The sequence below is a fragment of the Enhydra lutris genome, unplaced genomic scaffold (genome assembly GCF_002288905.1).
Source record: "Enhydra lutris kenyoni isolate GAN:26980312 unplaced genomic scaffold, ASM228890v2 scaffoldscaffold16, whole genome shotgun sequence".
In the NCBI taxonomy this organism is placed as follows: Eukaryota; Metazoa; Chordata; class Mammalia; order Carnivora; family Mustelidae; genus Enhydra; species Enhydra lutris.
In genome coordinates, this window is record NW_019154100.1 from 25,330,729 (window position 1) to 25,345,725 (window position 14,997).

A 14,997-nucleotide genomic window follows, 5' to 3' on the forward strand; every position below is an offset into this window, starting at 1 on the left:
TTTATTTATTACAGAGGGGGGACATAAGCAGGGGGAGTAGCAAACAGAGGGAGAAGGAGACGCAGGCTTCCTGCTGAGCAGAGACCAGATGTAGGGCTCAGTTCCAGGGCCCTAAGCTGAAGGCAGATGCTTAACCACTTAACCGACTGAGCTACCCAGGCGTCCCAATCCTCCCCTTTTCATGGGATTTAATGTGTCTCTGTCCCAGTAGGCCTCCTCTGGTTCAGTTCCTTATCAGTTCCAGGGAGTCAGCTGACATGGGTAGCAGAGGTATCTTCTATCTGCAGTACCTTTAACTGCTTGCCTCATTGATGACACATTCTCCTTGACATGAGAGTCTCCATTTTGCTCACCACAACCGGCTTAAGGAATTAGGAGGAGCTGAGAGGCAAGCCCTGGCACAGCTGCACAGGAATGGAAGCCAGACCACAACCATGTGGCACAGACAGGCATGGTCTAGTCAGGACACACCCTCAGCAGCAGAATCTCCACGGCCCTTGGCATTGGACCCAGAGTCCAGCCTGGCTCACAGGGCCACCCGGGGTCCAAGAGAATGGAGCCCTTGTTCTGGTCTCAGCAAACCAGATGCAAAGAAGTGATTCCTCAAATGGAAATCAGGAAGGGTGAGTAGGTGCTGGACAACCAAAGAATCAGTAATGGCTCCCCAGCTTCAGTTTGGTCACTGGCAAACTGAGATGATGACAGCCACCTCCCAAGTTATCCAAAGATCTAAGGGGTCTGTGGCACCCAGCAATGGCTTCTGTTACTAGCTGCCACTGCTGTTTCCATTACTTGGTAATTATCATCACTGCCTTTCAAGGCAGCATGGCTCCCCATTCCCTAAGGACGCCAACAGGCTCCAAAGGACACCTTAGTTAATCCCATATGCACTAGAACTCTGCTTGAAGCAGCTCTGAACCCATGAGAAAAACCCAAGTGGGTCTTCCCTATATTCTTGGAGGCCTTCAAATACCCCAGACTCACGGCATCTCAGCTACTAGACAATGAGCTACTTTGGAATTAGAACCAGCAAGTGATTTTCAGCTCCTTTCGTGGCTATGCTAGAAAACAGGTTGTTTTATCTCATTCAATTTCAGTTACAAAGGCGGTAAAAACTCAACTTCGGATTCAATTCCCAGTAGCAAATAAACCTGTGTAGCATCATAGAAAGCAATTCAAAAGTTCAAAAGAAACACTGAATCCCTCTTCCCACTCAGTTCCACCTGGCCTCCCTTCCCGCAACGCAAGCAGCAAACAGACACAAATAGGGCAGGGTTTTGCTTCGGTTATCCTCTGAGGATTCCCAGCCCCGTTCTCTTTCTCCTCCTTCGTTAGACAATCAGCAGCCTGAATCATGACCTACAGAAAAATGGAACTTTTCTCCCCAGAGTCCCAATTACAATTCAGACTCGGTTCCCTTTGAGCCACAAAGCCCCACTGTAACTAACGAATTCTCTGTGACTGTGTAATATCTCCCTTCCCTATCTAAACTGTAAGCCTCTTGAAGGGAGGTTCCACATCTGTCTATTCATTACCATATCCCCAGTAAACAGTCTGGCACCTGACACAGTGTGCGTCCTCAATAAATACTTCTTATGTATAAGAGCAGAAATCCCACTCCCAAGTTTTCATTCCAGGGAGGCATTTACTTCAAGTTTAATAATGTTTGTGAGATTTTAAAAATAATATTATGTAGCTTTTGCTTTGAAACATTTCAGATCACTGTCCACCGCAAACAATTTGGGAAAGAAAAATGTGTTTTACAGAAGTTAAACTATGAAGTTCTTGTATTACAGTATTTGATATCAAGAACAAAAACAAGTATGGGAATCTTCAATGTGTACTACATTTTAATATGTAAGTGGAGAAACATTATATGGAGAAAAGTGTTTGACACAAACTTTTTTTTTTAAGATTTTATTTATTCATTTGAGAGGGAAAGAGACAGCACAAGCAAGGGGAGAGGCAAAGGGAGAGGGGGAAGCAGACTCCCCTGATACAGGCTGACACGGGGCTCGAACCTAGGACGTGGAGATTGTGACCTAAGCTGAAGGCAGATGCTTAACCATGTGAGCCACCAGATGCCTCTATGCACACATCATTTAAAAAATCAGATTTTAACATGTTAACTGTAGAGAGTAAACAAAATAATGAATCTGATTTTATATGGACAGTTACAGATCCTTTGATGATTTCTTGGGCTGTTTGTGGCAATTTGATTCTGTTCTACTTACATTAAAGCTATTTTTCAATTCAGGTCCACTCTCTGTGAGGAAACACAGAAATCCAGAAACTGACATAATGCTCCTCTAAAGAAATTTTATATGAAAGCAATGTGCTTCTCAGCCATAAATCCACTTATTATTATTTAAGCATCATACTCTGCTCATATTCCAGGGGTCTTGGGGAGCCTAGAAACAATCGCATTCTGACTCACAAACAAACAGATTTAGGCAGAGTGATTATAAATCAAGTCCAGAAAAATTCAATTTCAGGGTATAAACACCGTGAGTAAGAACAATGACATTACCATTGCATTTTCTCTATTTTTCCAAGATGAGGGAAATATTTCATCAACTTTAAAACAAAAGAATCAGATAAATCACTAAAGGAACAAGTCCCTCATGCTGCTACTCCATTTATTGTCAAAGAGGTTTTAAATGTCCACACAGGTGAAGCAAGCCCAGGAATGACATTGCAAGCCCATCTGCTATTAAGCTTCTACAAAGACTCATCTCCGAACAAATCAATATTTCTCAATCTTTTCCTATAAGAGGGGTCATTTATGAAAAATATTTTACTTCGGACTTCTAAAAAAAAAATCAAATGTCTTTGATTTTAACTTATTTTGAAAAATCTCAGATAGATGTAAAAGTATACAGCACTTCCGAACACTGAAAGTCAGTGTCCCAACAGAAAGGTAATGTGTCCCATATATGTAATTTTAATTTTTAAGTAGCCAATTAAAAAAAGTAAAAGGAAACATGTGAAATTGGTTTTAATTATATATCACTGTAGTATGTCCAAACTATCATCATTTAAACATAGAAACAAAAATTGAGATGATTTTACGTTCTTTTTCGTACTACCTCTTCGAAACTCAGCCTATATGTTACACTTGTCACACATTGCAATAAGGATTCCCTGTATTTCAAGTGCTCAGCAGCCACACATGGCCAATGGCCACCCTAGTCAACAGCAAATATAGAGAACAGTATTAAAAAACCCCATGAATTCATCACCCAGCTTCAGTCATCACTACTGGTTCCCTCTAAACTCCCTGCCTAACTGCAGATTATTCCAAAGCAAATGCTTAAAGAATTGTAACATTGCATCCATGTTCAAATTTTCTTATCTTCTTTTTTAGCAGTTGTACAGTTGCTCAGATTGGGATCTAATCAATCAATCACAAGGATCGCTTTTTTTTTTTAAGATTTTATTTATTTATTTGACAGACAGAGATCACAAGTAGGCAGAGAGGCAGGCAGAGAGAGGGAGAAGCAGGCTCCCTGCTGAGCAGAGAGCCCGATGCAGGCCTCGATCCCAGAAACCTGGGATCATGACCTGAGCCGAAGGCAGAGGCTTTAACCCACTGAGCCACCCAGGTGCCCCACAAGGATCACTTCTTAATGACATTGTTTGAGGACACTGATGTAACAGGAGCTATACTTTTAGTAAAATGCTCCTTTCACTCACATGTTTCTTACACATCTATCTTGTGCCAAACACTGCTCTAGCCCCAAGACAGGACAATAAACAAGACTGAAGGGACTTGTGGTTTAGTTCCTGACTGCACATTAGGACCACTCAAGGAGGCTTTACTAAGCAAGACCAGTCCCATCAAAGGGCAAATGGATAAATAAAACATGGTATTAAGTACATCGAGGAGGTGGTAGGCAATAAAAAGAATGAAGTGCTGGGGTGCCTGGGTGGCTCAGTGGGTTAAGCCTCTGCCTTTAGCTCAGGTCATGATCCCAGGGTCCTGGGATCGAGCCCCACATTGGGCTCTCTGCTCGGCGGGGAGCCTGCTTTCCCCCACCTCTGCCTACTTGTGATCGGTCTGTCAAATAAACAAATAAAATATTAAAAAAAAAAAAGAATTGGGGGGAGGAATGAAAGGAACAGAGTGCTAAAGAAAGAAATCCACATACTCAAAGGTCAGAAACTGAACTGGGGACTCACACTTTTTTTTTTTTTTTTTTTTTTAATGCTGTAAGAGATTGAGTTCAAGGAGATTATTCTGGCAGAAGTGGCTTATGAGTTCAGCCTTGAAAGACTTGGGTTTTTCACAGTAAGAGAGAGTGAAAGAGCTTTCTAGGCAACAGGAGTGTAGGCGCAAAGGCAAAATGCTCCATTGCTGAAGAAAGTTCAGGCTGCCTGTGCACAGGACTGGGGAACGAAGGGTGAAGGTGGGCACTGAGCCCAGGCTGCCAGATCCTGATTCTAGGCTAAGGGCTCCAGGTTCAAATGGGGACAGAAAGGACCTGGGGTTTCAGTCTCAGATCCATCTAGTCTTAGCTGTAAAGCAGCCTCATCTGGAGTACTATTTATCCTACCCTCACCTGGGTATAAAAATAGTGCCTACTCGGGGCACCTGGGTGGCTCAATCAGTTATGCATCTGCCTTCGGCTCAGGTCATGATCCCGGGGTCGTGGGATGGAGGCCCACATCAGGCTCACCGGCGGTGGGGGAGGAGGGATGTCTGCTTGTCCCTCTCCCTCTGGCCCTCCTCCAAACACATGCTTTTTTCCTCTCTCCCTCTCTCCTTCATAAATAAATAAAATCTTTAAAAATGACAGTACCTAAAAAATAATCACAGTGCCTATTCTGGTGTTGCTCTGAGGATTAAAGGAATAACTCATCTACAGCACACAGGACAGTACGGCACAAGAAGTGTGGCAGCACTGCTTTTATTAATTTTATTAATTTTTATTAATTTATTAATTATTATTAACTATATAAGCCACTCAGGAACTCTGAACAACATAATGACAGCACTTAAAGAATTCACCTGACTGTAATGTATAGGAGATCCTGAGGGAGGAGCATCCACCTGTAAATAACGTTAGCACAGCGTGCAGAAGTCCCTAAGACCCCGTAGCGATCATGGTGCAGGGGCAACAGGAAAGGATCGATATGAAAGGTGCTGAGGAGGAGAGTGCCAAGAACTGGGGATGCATGAGGGTGGCCTGAACACTAGTGATTGGGAACTCAAGAGGGAATTTTCCAGATGAGAGAGCTCAAAAGCTGATGAATAAGATGCAGACAGAAGAGAAATTCACAGGGAACTACAAACAACTCTCAATTATCCATGGAAGGCTCTTTCAGCTGAATAGCTTCCAGCCTCCTTTGTACACACACTCCCATTACTTCTGTGGGTATTCTAGGTTGGAGGGCTCCCCAACCCTCCCTGGAGTACTCCTGAAATGGAATTAACAACTTAAAAACATAGCACTTCCAAAAAGCACATTATAAATAAAACTGGATTATTCAGACCCTCGTGTAAGGGAAAAACGTTATACTACCCCCTAAAACTGGAATAGAAGTAGGGGGAAAAAAGGATCACAAATTCCTTTCCACCTCTATTTTGCCATTAGCCCTTTAGGTGGTAAACATGAAATTCTTATTTAACTTCTCCTTGCCCTCAGTTTCCTACAAGAATATAAAGAGCTGAAACATAGTTATTTTACTAAAAGGCTGCTGCAGAAGCATTTAGAATTAGCTGTGGTTTCAGATTCTCCTCAGTTCTACATATGGAAAAAGAACAACTAGCTGGCTTTCCAGAACTTTCCTTAAGAGGCATATAGCATTACTGCATTCAGAATTCATTTACCATAATGGGTAAAACCCAACCAATTTCTCTTTAGATTTCGGTAAAAGTTTCAATGTAAGTGAAATTATTTCCTTTCCTCCTTATTAAAAGTCCCCCATCTACCAAGCCCACAAACCATAAACTCAACCACAAAAATCAATGGCAATAAGAGTCTCAACAATTCAGAAAACTATACAACTAGACACTTGATACTAGCAGCGGTAAATTTACAGCCCAACTTCACATGCTTTTAACGCATCATTGACTCCATCGTTAATAACTAATTAAATTATGGGAGCAGGAGAGATTTCGTATTGTGGAAGGAGCTAAAGATTCAGAGTCAGAAAGACTATTAACAAAATCAAGCTCAGCAATTTACTATTGATGGGGCAAGTTCTTGAACCTAGGCTGCAGTTTCTTGATCTGAAAAATGGAGACAACCTCAAAACACTGCCTATAAGATGGTAAAGATTGAATGAGATAACACAACGTTGGGCAGCTTGCTAGTGTGTAGCTACAATGTAACTACTAGCTAGTATCGAAACTGTATCTCAATAATGATAAAGCACCAAATATTCTTTTGACTAAGCAATAGTTTTTATTACAAATAAGGCTAAACGTCTATTGGTTATAATAGTGAAAACCATATTTTACTTCCTTGGAAGTGGTCCAGCACAACAGAAAATGAACTTGAATTTTAGTTCTGCCAGGATAATCTTGGGGGAAATTGGCTAACCTGCTAGAGCCTCAATTTCCCATCTGCTTAGAAATACCTAGCTAATAGGGGTGCCTGGGTGGCTCAGCTGGTTAAGCCACTGCCTTTGGCTCTGGTCATGATCCCAGAGTCTGGGGATCAAGTCCTGCATTAGGCTTCCTGCCCCATGGGGAGTCTGCTTCTCCTTCTGACCTTCTCCCCCTCATGCTCTCTCTCACCCTCAAATAAATAAAATCTTAAAAAAAAAAAAACCTAGCTAATAACAAGACTATGATAATGTTTAATGAGCTAATCTATATAAAGTTCTAGCACATATCGATTTCTTATTAAGTACTCAACCTATAGCAGTTACTGGTATTTGTTAATTTTCCCAACAGGAAAAAAAAAAAAAAAAAACAACGGATAAATAAGCATGAAAATAAAACCCAGGTATGAAGTCACCTTTCTTCATATTTTACAGAGAAGTTCTTATTTATTTCATAATTTTTTTCTCGCATATCTATTGTGTGTCAGGCACTGTTGTTGACAGATAAGGTGTTTGCTTTCCTGGAACTTCCATTCTAGTGGAGGAAGGCAGACAGTAAACAGCCCAAGGAGATAATTTCTGAGAGAGAGGAGTGCTATGAGGAACACCAAAAACGGTGAGTGCCAGCACGCTGGGGGGTGAGGGGGAGAATTGAAATAGTCATTTAGCTAGGGTGCATTTCAGCCCAGGCCTGCCTGATTGGTGTCCCTTGGCCAGAAGGGGGAACCTCACCTTGTATGAGGCTTAGATATAGAGTGGGGATGATCAGAAGTCAGGCCTACATCTTTACCTGTGTTAGGCTAGGATCTCTTTTGCAGCTGCAGCTTAAAATATTTATAAACTCCCAACCCAGTTCTCAAACTGTGAGGGTCAGTGCAATATCAGGGAGGGGGGTGATGGAGGGGGCCTCCGATGCACCTTAGCACAGTTCCCAGACACGCCAAAAGCGACAACTTCAGAGTCCCCGCAGCTCAGGGTCCCGACTGAGACTGATGCTTTGTGAGATGGAGAAGGAAGAGTACAAGTGTGCACAAGGTGGCCGGCAAGTTGCATTAACGAAGGAGGGCGGCTTGCCCCGGTAAGAAATAAATATCTGGACGATCTACCACAATGCCCTGCAGGGACTCCAGAGGCTGCAAACGTTTCCTAGGGCGATGGGACGCCCAAGGGGCGGGTGCCCCTGGCGGGGAGAACCGGCAATCCGAGCCAGGGGATGCAGGCGAGCGGGCGCCTGCAAGCACGCCCCATCCCGCGGATGTGGCAAAGCCTTGCGCTCGGCCCAGTTTACACAGGTTTCCTGTGCCTCTCGCCCCGGCGCCGCGCCTCTTGGCTGCCCAGGACAACCTCTCCGCTCCCAACCCTCGGGCGCCCGGACTCAGGCTCCTGCGCTCGGCGTCTTCTCACCGTCAGTCCCGGTCAAACCGTCCCCTTCAGAGCAGGACCCCGGTCCTACTTCCCCGGAGCCTGGCGCCGGCCGCTATAGCCATCTCCCCTGCTCGGGGCTGCCCCAGGAGCCGGTTCTTCCCTGGACGACAGGAGACAGACGCTGCTCGCACGGCGACTGGTGGCGCCCCCCACATCGCAGCCCTTGCGAGCGCGCACCGCCCCTGGCCCCCACCACCCCAGAACCATTCTGCCGGGCGTCCCAGCGCTCACCTGCACGCTCCGCCGCCGGGGACGCCGCCTAGTTCTCTGGTGTGCGGCTCCGGGCTTCGTCCACAGACCGGGGAGGAGGCAAAGCCCTCTTCTCCGGTCCCCCCCCCCCCCCCCCAGGGCGCAGCAGACAGTCCCCGTGCCAGCCGCAGGAGACCGAGGCGGGGACGGGCACTCGTGGAAGGACAGCGGGGCCGGAGCCCGCGCCGCGTACCGGCCGCCTTGCGCTGTGGTCCCCCCTGCGCTGCGCTGCCTGGCTCGAAGGCGCTGCGGCCGCGCGGCCGGTTCCCGGTACTTTGCCCAGAACTTCGCCGCGCGCCGCCAGTAGAGTAGCGGGAGGAGCTGCACTAGGGGCGGGGACGAGGAGGAGGAGCCTGTGGCCGCCCTGGGGGCGGAGCCACTTGAGGGGGCGGGGAGAGCGGCTGAGTGACCACACTCTCACCAATGAGGAGTCGACTCTGAGGAAGAAGGTGGAGCGACGCACTGGGAAGGAGCGAGCGGATTCCATGACGCTGTCATGGCAGTTGGAACTCCGGTTTCCGGCAGATGGGAGGGTAGGAGAGGAGAGCTGCAGCAGCGTCGCAAAGGAGCTACTGGCAGGCTAGCGCACAGCCCGCCTGCCGTAGGAGCTTAATAAATGTTCCTCGAGTGGCGTTGCCAGGCCCGGGAAGGAGGGAAGAGGACGAGAACAGGGAGAAGCGAGGGCGGCGCGGGAGGAACTGGTCTAAGGAGATGGTTCCAGGGGACACACGTGCGAACAGGCAAAGAGGACTCGACCTCTTGAGGAAGTCAGAGGCAAAGGAGGGCAGGGGGACGTAGTGAAGGGAGGGTTGCAGGCATCGGGTAGCGACGGACAGAATCGGCGTGGGACACCCGCCCAAGACTGTGACCCTAGGGGCGCCTGGGTGGCTCAGTGGGTTAAGCCTCTGCCTTTGGCTCAGGTCATGATCCCAGGGTCCTGGGATCGAGCCCCGCATCGGACTCTCTGCTCAGCAGGGAGCCTGCTTCCCCTTCTCTCTGTCTGCCTCTCTGCATACTTGTGATCTCTGTCTATCAAATAAATAAATAAAATCTTAAAAAAAAAAATAAAAGCTCATGGTTTCCCTTTAAGAAAAAAAAAAAAAGTGACCCTAACATCCAGAGGCAGTGGGTGCAGATTCGTGCCGGGGTGCCAGGAGAAGACTTAAGGGGAGTGTGGTCGTTTTGTTAGGTTGTTCGTGTGCAAGAGGGAAGGGAGAAAGAGCATCATAGTTAAAATTAAACTGCTGGAGCTCCTTGAGAGACAAGGAAATCCACCCGACTTCACTGCTCACTCGCTCCTCCGCCTCCTTTGATCCTACCAAGAACGCAGCAGCTAATCACCTGCGGCTAGTTTGGAGACTGCGGATGTGTCCAGTGCCGCAGGTGGCTGGGTGGAAAGGAAATTAACCTTTACTCGGCGCCTACTGTGTGCGCCTGGAACAGATGCGGGCTCCGCTTCAGTGATAATGGCACACCAGGTTCCTGCTCTCAAGCAGCTGAGGTTTTAAGGGGAAGCACACCATAAACAAGAACATACACAAATATAAACAAACGAGTAAATGCGATGATCTATGAGCACGGGGGTAATTGCTATGCGGAGTTTTCATAAGCAGGCATTGGGAGTTTCAAAGTGCTCTGAGGGTCTCTTGGCGGAGGTGGCTTCTGTGCAGGTTCCTGAACCAGGGAAAGGAGCTACCACACCTCAGTATCCGGAAAGGCGTTCCAAGCAAAGGAAATGGAATATGCAAGGTATTTAACCTCCCCAAAGATCCAGCTAACCTACCTGACCCAGCTGCCCAACGAATGTGGTTCGCTGGGCTTGGTGCTCCACACAGAATAGAGGCTCCAAAATGTTAAATTCACGCGCCGCTATCACTTGTGGCACGGGAGGCATTTCCAGTCTCCCAGCTAGCCCCATATTGAGGTTTCTAAGTCTCCCGCCAGAGCCACACTATTCACATTTAATTCATCGCGTTCTATCTTCTACTTTCTGGAACCATCCCTGTCGCGGAATGTCTGGGACTGTCAGTTTGGAACCTGGCAGGCTGCTTAGCGAGGGCGGGAGGATCCGGACATGCTGCAGAATGAACTCACTGAAAGCTGCCCGCGTCGCACACACGGAGAAACTTAGTGGAGAAGATCTAAAATCTAATGACTCCAAAATTCTTCAGTCACCCCGCCCGCACCCGAGGAACGCCAGCTGGAGGAACATGCCTGGGAGGTGCCCGGACCACTCAAAATGAATTCAAGGAAGCACCTTGCCCACGCCCAGCCCGGAGTGCCTGAGCAGCTCAGACTTTGTTTTCCCAACCCTTCCATTTTTCGGTAATTCTTCTCTAGGAGAGAAGCTCGCTCTTTCCTCCTCCTCCAAGCTCTTTTTTCTTTCTTTTTTTCATTTCCACTCTCCACCTCCCACTCTTCACCCTGTTTCATTAGCATTGTTTGGTTTGTTGTGGGGTTGGTTTTTTTTTTTCCTGCGTGAGACAAGCCTTTAATCCTAACGGAAGTTATTTGCATAGGATTTTATTGTTGAAACTAGCAAACCGTTCTTGGCTTTTTCTTCAATTTCTTCCAAATAACCAAGTGTGTCTATTTGTTTTTTCTATTTGTACTTGAAGCGGTTAATTTGACGGAATGTGAGAGTTATTCATATTCATATTGTGCCTTGCCTCCAAGGAAAAAAGGAATTGTACTGTGCCTTTTCATAGTTTCATTTCCTCTTCTCCTAAATAAGCTTCCAGGCTCACCAGCTCCCAAAAACAAGAGGAAAAAAAATTAAAGCTGAATCCCACGCAGAGCTAATTATTCTTGAAAAATCTCATTAATGTCCTAAATTAGCTTTCTCCTCAGAGTTTTATTTTAAAGCAAGGACCCGAATGTCTACTCTGGGGGAGATCAATGGTTCTATAGTAGGAGTTTCTGAAGACCCTCTTTGAACTGTTAACAAATACTTTTTCTCTTTGGAAACATACCCACCACGGTGGGAATTTTTCAGAGTTGGCTGAATGTTCTAAGCCTCTGAAATTCATAATTGGTAAGCAGATGTCTCTCAAGTGTACATATTTAGATGGTAAAGGAAGCTGATGGCAATAGTATGTCATGATGGGGAAGTCCAGAGGCCTCTAAAGTCAGACTACCTGGGTTCCTGTCCCTCCCATCATGACCACTTCCTGATTCTGAGAGCACCATTCTCTGTTTTCTCATTTTCTTCCTGTGAAGTGAAGGCATTGGATTAGATCAGCAGTGACATAGCTTGGCTTATTTGCTACTCCCCTCCCTGCCTCATGCCAGACATCACTATTAAGTCAAGGCTGTCTTTCCTACTGAGTCCAAATAGGGCCTCAGAATCCTCCTCAACACAGTGCTTCCAGAAGCTATTACTGGGGACGCCTGGGGTGGCTCGGCCGGTTAAGCCTCCACCTTCAGCTCAGGTCATGATCCTAGAGTCCTGGAATGGACCCCCACATCAGGCTCCCTGCTCAGCAAGGAGCCTGCTTCTCCCTCTGCCTGCAAATCCCACTGCTTGTGCTCCTTTCCCTCTCTCTGTCAAATAAATAAGATCCTTCTTTTTTTTTTTTTTTTTTTTAAGGAAGCTGTTACTTATAGATTGGTATCCACATGTAGGTGATACAGAATTACTATGCTGGGGCTATATGAACTTCAAGCCACTTGAAGATAAAGATCTTAAATCATCATATAATTAGAGCTTCATTGTTCTAGAATGGTGACTACAAGACAAATGTGATGAGAAGGAACTACAGTTCATCACCTCATCAATCCCTCTTATGAGGGAGGAGGAGAGAGTTTGTTCTAGCATCTTGTCTGTAATCATATAGCCTCTGGGTAATTAGAGGTGGGTCTCCTACCTTCTTAAAGTGTCCTCTTTCTGCCACTGTCACTGTGAATGGGAGGTGGAGGAAACCCTTGTCTGAAGCACTGATACAACCTTCTCCACCCTATACCCATTTTTCTTTCTCCTTAATCTGGAATGTGAATCAAAGTATTTAGTCACATAGGAACACCTTGTCAGCATTCATTCACAGAAGTATTAGTCCTCATGGCTAAGGGCTGCACAAGAACTCACCAATTCCTCTATTAAATATAGATTCACAGGCTCCTTTGTAAAAGAATCCATTCTTAGCAGGCACTCTAAGAGATTCAAAGATGAATCAGTGGGTGTCCCTGCCCTCAATGCTTTTACAGTTTCATATATTGGGCAGATCAGAAATGGATATAAATAACTCCAATACAAGGTTAAAAAAGAGAAAATGTCCCAGCAGTGTCTGAGTGGCTCAGTCAGTTAAGCGGCTGCTCCCTCATCTTATGTGCTCTTTCTCTCTCTCTGTCAAATAAATAAAATCTTAAAAAAACAAAACAAAAAAAAAACTTTTAAAAAAAGAAAGAAAGAAAGAAAAAATGTTCTGAGAGAGGTACCAAAAATGTATTTAGAGAAGGGTGAAATTATTTTGGGAATTGGAAAGAGTCACTTCCTGCATGTCTTTGTCGACATTTTTAACTTTCGGATCAAAAAAAAATTTTTTTTTTTTTCAGATCAAAAATTCTTATTTATCACCATCAACTTATCCTTGTAGTGGGAGTTGCAACACTGTTAGGCTTCCTGGTTTAGACACAGTTCCTTACTCAGATACTATCAGTGCAACTAAAGGTCACAGATCATTCTCATTCTCCTAGCATTCTTCATCAGATGTTGAAAATTTCTGGGATGTTCTAGAGGAAGACAACTCATCTTTAATGACAACAGTCTAGCTTTCTCTCAAGCATTCGACAGCACCAGTCTTTTAACACAAGATGTTGTGGGAGTACGGGCTATTTGTAAGAAAGGAACATAAAAGGAGTGAAGGGACACTAATGTCCTATATGAGGAACCATGAACCAATACTTCCTTTGGGACGAAACTACCTCGGAAGTCAGGCTGAGGGACACCTAGGTGGTTCAGTCAGGTGAGCGTCTGCCTTCAGCTCAGGTCATGATCTCGGGGTCCTGGGATCAAGTCCCACATCAGGCTCCTCACTCAGTAGGGAGCCTGCTTCTCCCCTGCCTTCTGCTCCCCCTGTTTGTGCTCTCTCTCTCTCTATAGTAAACAAATAAATCTTAAAAAAAAAAAAAAAAGGAAGAAAGAAAAAAGTCAGGCTGAACAGTCTATTATCCTTTAGGGACTCTCTTCATAGCACACAGACACCCTATAGTATTCCTTACGGTAAATATTAAGTATAATAATTACAGCCCACACGTATGAAGCATTTAGGTAGCAACCATTGCTGAACCGGGATGCTAAGATTTCTGTCACTCCTGCCACCATCAGGAGGCCACCTGTCAAACCAGAAAGACTTGGCAGGACTGCCAGAACCACACCCCTCCCTCCACAAGCCACAGCAGCAAAACATATGCCTCGAATCCTGCTTCTCTAACTCTGTTACCTCATTTCCCATCTCATGCCTTGCGTGAACGAATCTGATTGGTACATTCCAAATCACGTTCACTAATCTAGCGCAAGGGGGGGCTGGGAAATGTGCTTTTCAGCTCTTCAGCCTCGACAGAAAGGCACGTTAGGAGGAGGTTGGGTTAGAATTTGCGTGAGCCAAGCCACGGCACCCACCCTGCCTTTTTTCCTTCAAAGCTCCAACAAATGTGTTGGCAGAAAAAAAGCTTCATATGTTACATCCTCTTTGATGTGTTTCTGTAGTTATGGAGTAAACCAGAAGGCCTCGTCCTTCACCAATCCCCTTAAGTTCCCATTTCAGTCTCCACCAGCAACAGCACTGTTGCCTAAACCACCATCATTTCTTGCCCATATTTAGTTGGATGCTCATTTCATATTCCATTCTGGATTATAAACACTTTTTCTTATTCTTCTTGAATGTCTTCCCTTCACATAGCACAGTATTCCTCACACAAAAGATGTTTTATCACTTGTTCATTCAATAAACACATAAACATATTTTCCCCAAAACTACAATCTAAATTCATTTATCAAGGTAGTGAAAGTATGTTCTTTTTGTCTGCTAGAATACTTTGGCTTCAAGTTAGAGAAAATAAATTAAAAATCACTTAAACAAGGAGATGTATTATCTCACATAACAGGAAGTTCTGCAGACCTAGTGACTTCCCTCTTGGTTCATTCAGTAGTTCAAGCATGTCAGCAATAGACTCAGGCTCTGTCTGTCTTCTCTGCCAAGTTCACCAATGAGGGCTTCCTCCTCAGACTGGATGTGATGCAGATAGAGCAGTTACTAACATCATGTTCAGAGGCAGGAAAGAATATACCTTCCTTGAGTCACATTCTGCAAGTAAAGAAACCTCTCCCACAAGTCCCCCAGCCTGGTGGTCTTCATGTTTCATTGGCCAGAATTGGGGCACATGTACATTCACACTTAAAGCAGTTACCAGCCAACTGTCAGCCATGATCGACTGAGACCACAGGTTCATACAGAAAAACGAAACAAAACAAAAAGCTGGAGTTCAATTAGCTAATAGTGTAGACTGTGTTACCTTTAGCCATTATCTGCTATCCTTCACCAAGAGAGAATTATACTCCCCTTCCTCCCACCCAAAACCCCATCTGCACCACCCACTGAAGTCGTTCTTCGTCATATGGCCTACTTGGGCCAATAAAATGACAGCAGAAGCTTTAAGAGCCAGTCCTTGCTTTGCTTTGTTTTGCTAATATCCTCTCTACCACATGCACCAGTACTGTTGCTGTCAGAGACGGCTCCCTCTGCCTGCCTCCCGGGGGGGGGGGGGGGGGGGGGG

General features: G+C 45.5%; 1 protein-coding gene across 2 annotated transcripts in view; it reads right to left on the bottom strand.

Annotated features, from left to right (window-relative positions):
• LOC111147370 (oxysterol binding protein like 3) overlaps positions 1-8,278 on the bottom strand; it is a 175,113-nt gene extending 166,835 nt beyond the window's left edge. For both annotated transcript variants that reach the window (XM_022503375.1, XM_022503374.1), the window contains exon 1: positions 8,209-8,278. The gene's annotated coding sequence lies outside the window, so the exon portion shown is untranslated. The remainder of the gene's footprint in view (positions 1-8,208) is intronic.
• Positions 8,279-14,997: the final 6,719 nt, after the last annotated feature.